Genomic DNA, 11,161 nt, shown 5'->3' on the forward strand with positions numbered 1-11,161 from the left:
TTGTTGATTCAATGCAATCCCAATCAAAATTTCACCAACTTTCTTTGCAGAAATGGGAAAGCCAACCATCAAATTTAAATGGAAGGGTAAAGGACCCAAATAGGCAAAACCATCTTGAAAAAGAAGTAATCAAAACAATATATATGTGTGTGTGTGTGTGTGTGTGTGTGTGTATTAAAAAAACAATGTAGTACTGGCACAAGGACAGATATATAGACCAATAAATAGAATTGAGAGCTCCAAAATCAACCTCACATTTATGGCCAACTGAGTTTTGACAAGATAGCAAAGACCAATGAATTGGAAAAGAATGGTCTCTTTCACAAACGGAGCTAGGAAAACTGGATCTCTCTCTGCAAAAAAAAAAAAAAAAAAGGAGTACCCTAACCTCACACAACATACGAAAATCGACTCAAATGGGAACAAAGACCTTAATATAAGAGCAAGAACTATCAAACTCCTAGAAGGAAATGTAAGGACACATTCTCAGGATCTTGTGTTAGGCAGTAGTTTCTTAGACTTTACACCCAAAAGCAGAAGCAACAAAAGGAAAAACAGATAAATGGGGCCTCATAAAAATTTAAAACTTTTGCTCCTCAAAGTGCTTTATCAGGAAAGTAAATGACAGCCTACACAATGGGAGAAAATATTTAGAAACCACATAGCTGAGTAAGGATTAATGTCCAGAATATGTAAAGAAATCCTTCAACTTAAAAACAAAAGGAAAAAAACAACCCAATTTAAAAATGTGCAAAAGTCTTGAACAGACGTCTCTCCAAAGAAGATATACAAATGGCCAGAAAGCACATAAAAAGATGCTCAACATCATTGACAATGAGGGAAATGCAAATTAAAATCACAATGAGATATCATTTCACTCCCATTAGAATGGCTGCTATAAAAAAACACACAAAGTAACAAATATTAGAGAGATTGCAGATAAATAGGAATACTCATTCATTGCTGGTGGCAATAGAAAATGGTGCAGTTTTTCAGAAAGCTAAGTTATAGAACTACCATATGACCCTGCAATCCCACTGCTACATATATACCCAAGAGTCCCTGAAAAGCAGGGACTCAAACAGATATTGCACACCAATGTTCATAACAGCACTATTCACAGTTGCCAAAAGATGGGAGCAACCCAAGTGTCCATCAACCGATGAATGGATAAATAAAATGTGATATATACATGCAATGGAATATTATTCATCTGTAAAAAGGGATGAAGTCCTGATCCATGTGACAACATGGATGAGCCTTGAAGACATCACGCTGATTGAAATAAGCCAGACACGAAAGGGCAAATACTGTATGATCTTATTGATTTGAAATAACTAGAATGGGCAAACTCACAGAGTCAGACTCCAGAAGATAGGTTACCAGAGGATGGGGTGGGGATGGGGAATGGGAAGTTAAGGTTTAACATGTACAGGGTTCCTATTTGGAATGAAGGAAATTGTGCCGGTTTGAATGTATTATGTCCCCCAGAAAAAGCCATATTCTTTGATGCAGTCTTGTGGGGCAGACATGATAGTGGGGATTAAGTTGGAATGTTTGGATTAGGTTGTTTGCATGGAGATGTGTCCCACCCAGCTGTGGGTGGTGACTCTGTTGGGATACTCCCATGGAGGCATGGCCCTGCCCATTCAGGGTGGGCCTTGATCAGTGGAGCCATATAAACGTGCTGACTCAAAGAGACTGAGCGGAGTGCAGCTGTGAGTGACGTTTTGAAGAGGAGCAAGCTTGCTAGAGAGAAACATCCTGGGAGAAAGCCATTTTGAAACCAGAACTTTGGAGCAGACACCAGCCACATGCCTTCCCAGCTAACAGAGGTTTCCCGGATGCCATTTGCCATCCTCCAGTGAAGGTACCTGATTACTGACGTGTTACCTTGGACACTTTATGGCCTTACGACTGTAACTGTATAGCCAAATAAACCCCCGTTTTATAAAAGCCTATCCATCTCTGGTGTTTTGCATTCTGCAGCATTAGCAAACTAGAACAGAAATGTTTCAGTAATGGATAGTGGTGTAGCACAACATTGTGAATGCAATTAATGGCACTGAGATACTTATCTGAAAATGATTAAAAGGGGAAATGTTAGATTGTATATATGTTAACAGAATCAAAAATTTTTTTAAAAAAATCCATGGAACTACACTACACTGGGAAACCTAAATTAAACTATGGAGTTTAATGAATAGTACAATTATAAAAATGTGCCATCATCAATTGTAACAAATGTTCCACATCAATGCAAGGTGTTCATGGTGGGTGGTATATGGGAATCCTGTATTTTGTGCATTTTAGTTCTGTGAACCCACAAATTCTCTATAAAGAAAAAAATGCAGCTGTTCCCTGTACCAGGCTGAGGCAGTGGTAGGTCTGGGTTCCGGGGTCTTGGTCTGGGGATGAGGGTTGCAGGGTGCCAGGTGCCGGGTGGGAGGCAGGGCATCAGAGCCGAGGACGGTGGGGAGCTGGCAGCCCTGCAGGCATATAGTGCTGTCAACAGCCTGGGCAGCTGGGCCAGGACCTTGCAGACTCACAATCAGCTGTCACAGAAGCTACAGAAAGTCCTGGAGAGGCGGCTGGGCCATGACCAGGAGATGTTGGAAGCTCTCAAGGCACTTTCAACCTTTTATTGTTGAAAATAGTTTGCAGACTCGAAGAAATTTACATGGAACTATTGAACACCATAGTTTAGCCATCAATGAAGAATTTGTAAGCATTTTCAAGGAAGTGAAGGAGGAACTTGAAAGTATAAATGAAGATATTTAGGCAAAAAGCAACCGTTGTCAAGATACGACAGATTGCCTAAAGGCAGCAAAGGAACAGACTCAAGATTTAATAGAAAAACAACTAAGCTTCAAGGTGAAAGCCAACGATTAGAAATAAGAGCACAAGTTTCAGATGCCTTCTTATCCAAGTTCCAGCTAACTTCTGATGAGTCTTCCCCAAAGTTCTAGAGATGGACCTATCACTGAGGATTTTTTCAAAGCATTGGGAAGAGTAAAACAGCTTCATAATGATGTCAAAGTTCTCTTGCATACAAACCAACAAACTGCAGGTTTAGACCTCATGGAACAAATGGCCTTGGTTCAAGCAACAGCTTATGAAAGACTTTACTGGTGGGCTCAAAGTGGAGGAAGAACATTGGTGCAAGAAGCATGTGATGTATCTCCAGTATTAACTCAGGCAATGAAAGCCCTTCAGGATAGACCTGTCTTATACAAATACACTTTAGATTAATTTGGGAACAGACAGAAGTACAGTTGTTTGTGGGTATACTGAGGATCTCACAAGAGGGGGCCCAGGGCGTACACCCAGACCTACTGGAATGCACTCCCATGACCCTATGTGGTGTGTGGGAGATATGCTGACTTGGCCGTATCAAGCTATTGTTTCTGAAAAGGAACACCTTGACACTCTCTTAAAACTTGTAGCTACACAAGATGTTGAAGAAAACATTCAGAAAGTTGTGGGGTGTATCACTGAGGGTATGTGCTAAAGGTTTGAATGAACAAGTAGTAGTTGCTGAACCTAATTATATAAAATTTCTAATCTCAAATTCTACCACCATACAGTTAGTAGCATTGTTGGAAATAATGCAACTACATTGTTGACTACCGTTGAAGAAATGCATTTGTTAAGCATTTAGCAAGTTGAACTCCCTCCACCTGATCTTGGACCAAGTTCTGCATTAAATCAGATGCTCTTTTTGCATGAAGTTTGGCATCTCATGATTCACTCATGCCATTAAATGCTCATCAAGCTGATTTTGTGCAGGTTTTATCCTGGGTCCTGGACCACCTCCTCCAAATGTGCACCATCTCAGCCAGCAATTTAGGCTCCGCCATCATGGCCACTTTCATGGTCAAGTCACTCTGTATGACAAAGACGTTAGCTCTGTGTGAACTCTCTGACAGCACCTGGAAATGCTACAGTTTCAGATTGAGGCACATTTGGACACACCTATAAATGAGCAAGCATCTTTTGTTTTAACTAGAGCAGGCTTGAGTTACATCTCTAACACTGTACAGCAACATAAACCTGAACAGGGCTGTTTAGCCAGTTTGCTCAACTTGGATTCTGTGGAACTGAAGGTTGCAATGGTTCCATTTGATCATTATCTGTCAGCCCTGGACAATCTATTAATTCCACAGCTAAACTTCCTTCTAAGTGCCACAGTGAAAGAGCAGGTCATAAAACAGTCCACAAAATTAGTCTTCAGAGCCTACAGTGAAGTGTATGCAGCTGGGATAAAACCCAGTCAATGAGCGCAGATCCAGAGAATATTCTGTATTGATCGCCGCAGCAAGTGGAGGCACTTCTCTTCTGATTATCTTACTTGATTGTGTTCGCAGACTATGTTGTCCCAAAATACTGAAGGTTTTCTTTTTTTTAGTCTATTAGTCTTTACTTTGAAATTTGACAGTTAGGATTTTCCCTGTATCATAAGATTGTGGGTCCCGATGATTTTTTTGTTTTGGTCATAATACATAAGTGAGCAATATATTTGACCTCATTTAGGGTTGATCCGTATCGGGGCCAGAGCATCTCTGCTCTCCGCTGTCCACCTTTCCACTCTGCAGTTTCCTCTCTATTCTGGAACATATATGTGTAGGGAAAAGCAGCACGCAAGAGGTTTGAAGGATTATTTTTTTTACATTAATTCAGACTAGTTCTGAATTAATGACACAAAAAATTTATCTAAACATAAGAATCAGTAGTGTTCAGGATATGCTCCAATAAAATGTCTCTTTACCTAATGATTCATTTGCTTTCTTATTAGTTATTAATATAAGTAGGCATACGTCGTCACTTCATTTTTGAGCCTGGCCTATGTCTCTGCTCCTAAAATATAACTACCCTAAAAGGTTGTGAAAAGAGATAAAAATAATAGCAGACTGTGCTGCTGATGTACATAGCTGTGAATCTCCTTTCTGTTTTACTTTAGCATGTAGAACAAAACTAACTACACACATTTTTATGCAATTTTAAATATACACTCAGCCAAGAGGAAAAAAGAGAAAGATTATTTGAATAGGGTGTGTTCCACCCTGGTATGCCCTGGCCTGGACTCCAGACATAGTCCAGATCTTTCAGGGAGTTTGGGGGGCTACGTGCCCCTCAGAGTGTGAGCATCCTGTGTTGTGTGCCAGTCTAGTGTTTAAAGATATGTATTTGTCATACAGTGTGGACCCTAAATCCAAACAGATACAAATTTTATCCAGTGTTCAAACCAAAGAACTGATGATCTCCTCCAACACTAGGGAAAAATTGCCAGAGGAATAGTCACTGGTAGACAGAGCATCTGTCTGCAGGGTGGCCACTCCCAAAGGGTGATTGGGGTCCTGACTTTAGAACTTCACCCTAAGATTCAAAATCATCATGTTTTTAAAACATAAATCTCAGTGTGTTTGTGGCTCTCCGTTGTTGTGAAGAACGAGACAATTCTTCTTCATTTCTGGGAAGTATTTTGAAAGAGGTAATACGTCCCTAAATTATAAACGAGAAAACTGATGCACAAGGTAAAAAGTTGATGAATTTAAAGTATTTTGAAAAGTAGTAACATAAAATTAGTATTTGTAGTAAATTTTACAACATATAACATAACTACTATTTATGGAACATGGCCATTTATCTGTCTGCAGTTTACAATTGCTTATCCTAATACAGTTCTTTTGGAACAAGAAAGATTATATCTCATCTGTTTGGTAGAAATCTGTATTTTTAGTCTTTACCCTTCAATAATTATGTGTGATATATACAAGACAGAATGTAAAGTGTGATATAAACCAAAAGCTTAAATTTACGTAATTATTAGTACTATGAAAAAAGATCAGCACCTTACCATTAGTGAATGCCTTTATTTTCTAGAAAAAAAATGGATTTTGCTTTTTACCTGGTTTTCTCAAATAAAATGTTAAACAATTTTCAGAGCAGTATCATTGCAGTATTTTTGTATACCTCATCAATATGTCTTTAGATAATGCATGAGTACAAAAGGAAGTACAACCTAGGGCCAAATTGAGGTAACCAATGGACAACTGACTGACAGAATGTGGTGACAATATGATCTTGGGAAAAAAGTAAAAAAAAAAAATTGTAAGAGGTAATATTAGCATACCACTTAGATATGATATATACATCATAGTTTGCATTTTGTATTGTTTTGATTTGCATAATATAACCTTAAATAATGCACACCAGCCCTTGATAATGCCATCAGAGAGTAAAAGTGTCTGCCTAGCAACTCTTCTCTGATTGAACTTGCCCTTTTCTTTCTCTGTGCCTGTATTTGAGCAACTGGATGTTACTTGAGAAAAATCACACCCATGGACTGATTGGCTTTTCCTTAAATTCATAATCCCAATCTTCAAAGGAGCAGTTTGTATTGCTCCGTAGTTCTACTCTGTTTCTTTGGTAAACTTATCTTCCCCCTTTCCAACATAACTCTTCTGTTCCCACTCACCATGAGTGACCTTCATAATTCACTGAGGAAATAGAAGCTTTCCGACTCATCTCCCTCATTTTCCTACCCTCAAATAGCACACCTATCTCCTATGTCTTTTCTCCTTTTGTACTGGAGATGGAATTCCTTCTCCTATGGGAGGCTGCCCCCTCCCTTTGTAGTCAGGATCCCATTCTTTCTCACCTTCTTAGAGACTTTTCTCTGAGACTTTTGTCTGAGTTACTTCATTTTACTTAATCAACAACCTCTGCCCTTGCACCTCGATCAAGGGTGCAGAGTGAGATGTTTCAGGCTCTGTCCCCTACAGAAGCTTTGAACAACCAGCAAGAACAGGCAGAAATATCTTTCTCAATGCTCCAGGAAATGGTTAAGGGCCTGCAGTAACAGGACAAGTGTGGAATGAAGAAAAAGGCCATTAAAAAGCAATTGGATCTCCAGGCACCCAGCCTGGCCCCTCCCAGACTCCTCAACAGCCTGGTGTAGAGCTGGCCTGAGCTCCCAGTGTGGATATCTGGTCCCAGTACCAGCGGGAAGAGAGTAAGTCTCGTGCACATACTGAGAGTGTGTATGTCAGGCACAATCTGTCTGGAGGTGGCCTGAGGGACTTGCCATCCCCAAACTTGCCTTGTGTGTAGGAGGTGGCTTACAGAGGCCTCCTGCAGCATGCTGTGGGAGAGCAGTCAAGTCATGCTGCCTGGGGCAAGGGATTGCTGTCTGTAGGACATACAGTGCCATGCTCAGAATAATGAGGAAACTGTTTCCTAAGGAAGAGGGGACTTTCGTATTTGTGTAAACAGGGGAATTCATGGGGCCACATGTATGCCCAAGACAAGACACATGTGCATAAAGGATCAGGGGAGCCCTTATGCTTTGGCCTGAAGCTATTCTCTAAACTGATTTTATGAATTAGCTCCAAAGGAGAGGACTGGTACAGGTCAATCTGCAAAGACTGGAAAAGGTATTTTCATTTTAGTTCTTTTTTTTTAGCTTCCTGCCTTCAAGGAAAGCTGTCATAATGTCATAACACTAGCTGGATACAGGCTTAAGGAACAGATGCCTCAGGGTCTAAATTCCAGCAAGAACATGGTAAAATAACAAAACGTCCACATTTCAATAAAAGATGGCAAAGCATACAAAGATGGTTAACAACAGAGTGGTATGGAAAACTTACCCGTTACCTATTAAACATTATATTTAATAGGAGTATGTTATCAACACCACATTAATACTAGGGATGAATAATCAGTAGCTGATAAGAGCTCTGGGATGTATTATGTTATGATAATTGTTTAAAGTTGAGAATGATGATTGTAAAACTAAGTGAAGATAATGTAAGAAACTGACCGTTTATCTTGGGATAGAATATTTATTAAGTGAAATTAGGAACCCACTACTTAATAAATCAAGCCCTTGACTTGAGGCTTGTTCATGAAATTTAGGTTGTAAATGGGAGGCTGAGCTCTCTTTTAATTATGCCTAAAAGGCACCTCCGGGGAACCTCTTTTGTTGCTCAGATGTGGCCTTTCTCTCTCTGTAACCTATAACATCCTTTGAAATTTGCTCTATAGCTACTCATTGAATTGTGCTTTTGAAAGTCTTCACCTTTCTGTATACACCTTATACTGCATAGTGGGGAAAGAACTCATACTGTGGAACTGTAACCCATAACAATTTTTTAAATTACCTGTATAACTGCTTGTTGAGCTGTATATAGAAAGTTAACTCCTTTTGAATATATGGTATATTTTACAATAATGGAGATAGCTGAAGTTGTGGAACTGTGACCCATGACATTCTCTGAAATTTGCTCTTTAACTACTTGTTGAATTGTACTTTGAAAGCTGTCACTATTATGTATATATGTTAAAGTTCATAATAAAAGAAAAGAATACAGAGAAACAGGAAATGATGGCCCAGGCAAAAAAGAAAAATAAAGCATTAGAAACCATCCATAAGGAGGACTAGACCTGGGAATTCCAAACAAAGTTTTTTTTTTTTTTCAAATGGCCCTTATTATAATCAAAAAGCTAAAGGGAAACATGAACAAAGAATTAAAGATAATCAGGAAAAGGATAAATGAATACACAGAGAATATCAATAGTTGAAATTATGAAACAGAGCAGAAGACCACAGTAACAGAAATTTTAAATTCCCTAGAGGGATTCAACAGCCTGAAGACTGGAGCTGGCAGCAGGAAGAATCAGGGAACTTGAAGATAAGACAATTGAAACTATACAATCTGAAGAGCAGAAGAAAGAAAGAATGAAGAAAACAGAACAGAGCCTGAGGAACATGTGGGATACCATCAGGCACACCAATATACTCATAGTGGGAATCCCACAAGGAAAAGAAAAAGAGAAAGGGGCAGAGAGAATACTCAAACAAATAATGATTGAAAACTTCTCGAATTTAATAAAAGACATCAATATACACATCTGAGATGCTCAATGAACTCCAAACAGGAAAAACCCAAATAAACCCATACCTTGGTATATTATAATCAGACTATTAAATGCCAAAGATAGAAAATTCTGAAAGCTGCAAGAGAGAAGCAATGTGTTATGTACAAGGGAGACTCAAATCAAACCAAAATGCTGAGGCAAGAAGGCAATGGAATGACATATTTAAAGTGCTGAAAGCAAAAAACTGCCAAGCGAGAATTCTATATCCAGCAAAACTGTCTTTCAAAAATAAGGAAGATATAAAAACATATCCAGATAAACAAAAGCTGAGGGGCTCTTTCACCACTAGACCAGCCCTACAAGAGATCTCAAGAGAGTTCTGCAGGTTGAAATGAGAGGAAAACAGACAATAGATCAAAGCCATAAGAAAAAAATAAAGGTCTTTGGTAAAAATAACAGGGGTAAATTTAAATGCCAGTACTATTGTATTTTTTGTTTGTAAATCCACCTTTCACTTACTACAGGATCTAAAAGGCAAATGCATAAAATGTGATGATAAATCGGTGGTTTGTAACTCATAATATATAAGCATGTAATTTGTAATGAGAAATACATAAAGATAGGGGATGGAGGGGTATAGGAACACAGCTTCTGTAGACTAAGTTTTGTTGATATCAAGCAAACCAGATTGTTACAGACTTAGAATGTTAAATTTAAGCCCCATGGTAACTACAAAGAATATATCAGAGAATATGCAAGCTCATTGAGACAGAAATTGGAGTACAAGTTGCCAGAGGCCAGGGGCAATGGAAGTTAAGGCATAGAGGGTGTATGGTTTCTCTTTGGGTTGCAGGAAAGGTTCTGGTAATGATGGTGGTGAGGGTACCACAACCTGGTGAATGTGATTAATCCCACTGAAGGGTATGCTTGGGAGGGGTTAGGATGGGAAAGTTTATGTTGTATATATGTTCCTACAATTTAAAAAGAATGAGCAGCTGAAGAGACATTGAAAATTAAAGACAATATATGATCCTGGATGGGATTTAACAAGGAGAAAAGGTTCAAAAAGACTTTTTTTTTAATATAGGACATGGACTGTAAGCTTTATATCAATGCTAAAAGTTCTTGAATTTGATAGCTGCAGTTAAGGTGGATATATAAGTGAATATCTTAATCTTAGGAAGTGTACAGAGCAGTGTTGAGTGTTCAAAGAGCATGATGTATACAACCTACACTCAAGTGTTCAGAAAATGGATCAATAAATAAGTAGACAGATGGATAGATAGAATAATGTGACAGATGTGAGAAAATGTTAACATTGATGAAATCAGGTATCTGCAGGTATTCGGTCATGTTAGAGTTCTCTGTATGGGGTTTTTATTATTTTTGTAACTGTCCTGTAAGTTTGAAAGTATTTCAAAATAAAAATAGTTTCTACAATGCAAAAAAAAAAAAAAATTACCATAAGTATTTGTATGTACCTAGCTTTATTTAAGTTTTCTTGTTTGTCTTTCAGTAAATTTTCAATGTTTTTCTTCATCTAGAGCTGGCACATTTCTTGTTTCATTGATTCCTGGGTATATTGTCTTTATTGTATTTGGTTTCCTTGTATTTCTAGTTTTCTACAAATGTTCTAAAATTAGGAACTGATGTTATGTTTTATCAAATGTTTTTTCAGGAAATATCAAGAAGATTTGTTTTTTCTCCTTTAACCTATTAGTGTATTTCATTTATTATCTATAGTTTAGATTCATCCTCCCATTACAATTTCACCAAATTGATGTGCAAGAACCCTTCAAATCTTTTAAAAGCTATCTTACTCTTTTCTTCCTCACTGATAGATTGTCATTTGGATGTCTTTTCTTAAAATAGACCAGTTTTTCAACCCAGAAAATTTAGGGAGGCAGTTTACCCACATCTCAGATCCCTTTGCCTCCCAATAAATGCCCATCACCACAAGCTCACCTGAGTGCCCACAGGAAGGTGCTCAAGAAATGCCAGTAGCTGCACTCATTGCTTACAGATTCTGAGCACTGTTTCCTCCTTGCTTAGCCTTTAAGTTCTTGAACTAACTCTGGCATCTAATATTGATAATAATCCTCAGTCTAGCTCAGCTGATTCACAAACCTAATTGCACATAAGACTCACCTAGAAAGCTTCTTTAGAACACCTAGCCCAATCCTAATCCTAAAGATTTCAATTTAATTTGTCTGGAGTGAGACCCAGGCACTGGTAGTTTTTAAAAGCTCTTCTGTGCAGCCAGGATTGAGAACCACTGGTT

The 11,161-nt window shown here is 38.4% G+C and overlaps 1 pseudogene; it reads left to right on the forward strand.

Annotated features, from left to right (window-relative positions):
- The first annotated feature begins 2,546 nt into the window (after nt 1-2,546).
- Nucleotides 2,547-4,342, forward strand: LOC119543803 (annotated as a pseudogene).
- The last annotated feature ends 6,819 nt before the right edge of the window (nt 4,343-11,161 follow it).

The sequence above is a fragment of the Choloepus didactylus genome, chromosome 9, assembly GCF_015220235.1.
Source record: "Choloepus didactylus isolate mChoDid1 chromosome 9, mChoDid1.pri, whole genome shotgun sequence".
NCBI classification, from domain to species: domain Eukaryota; kingdom Metazoa; phylum Chordata; class Mammalia; order Pilosa; family Megalonychidae; genus Choloepus; species Choloepus didactylus.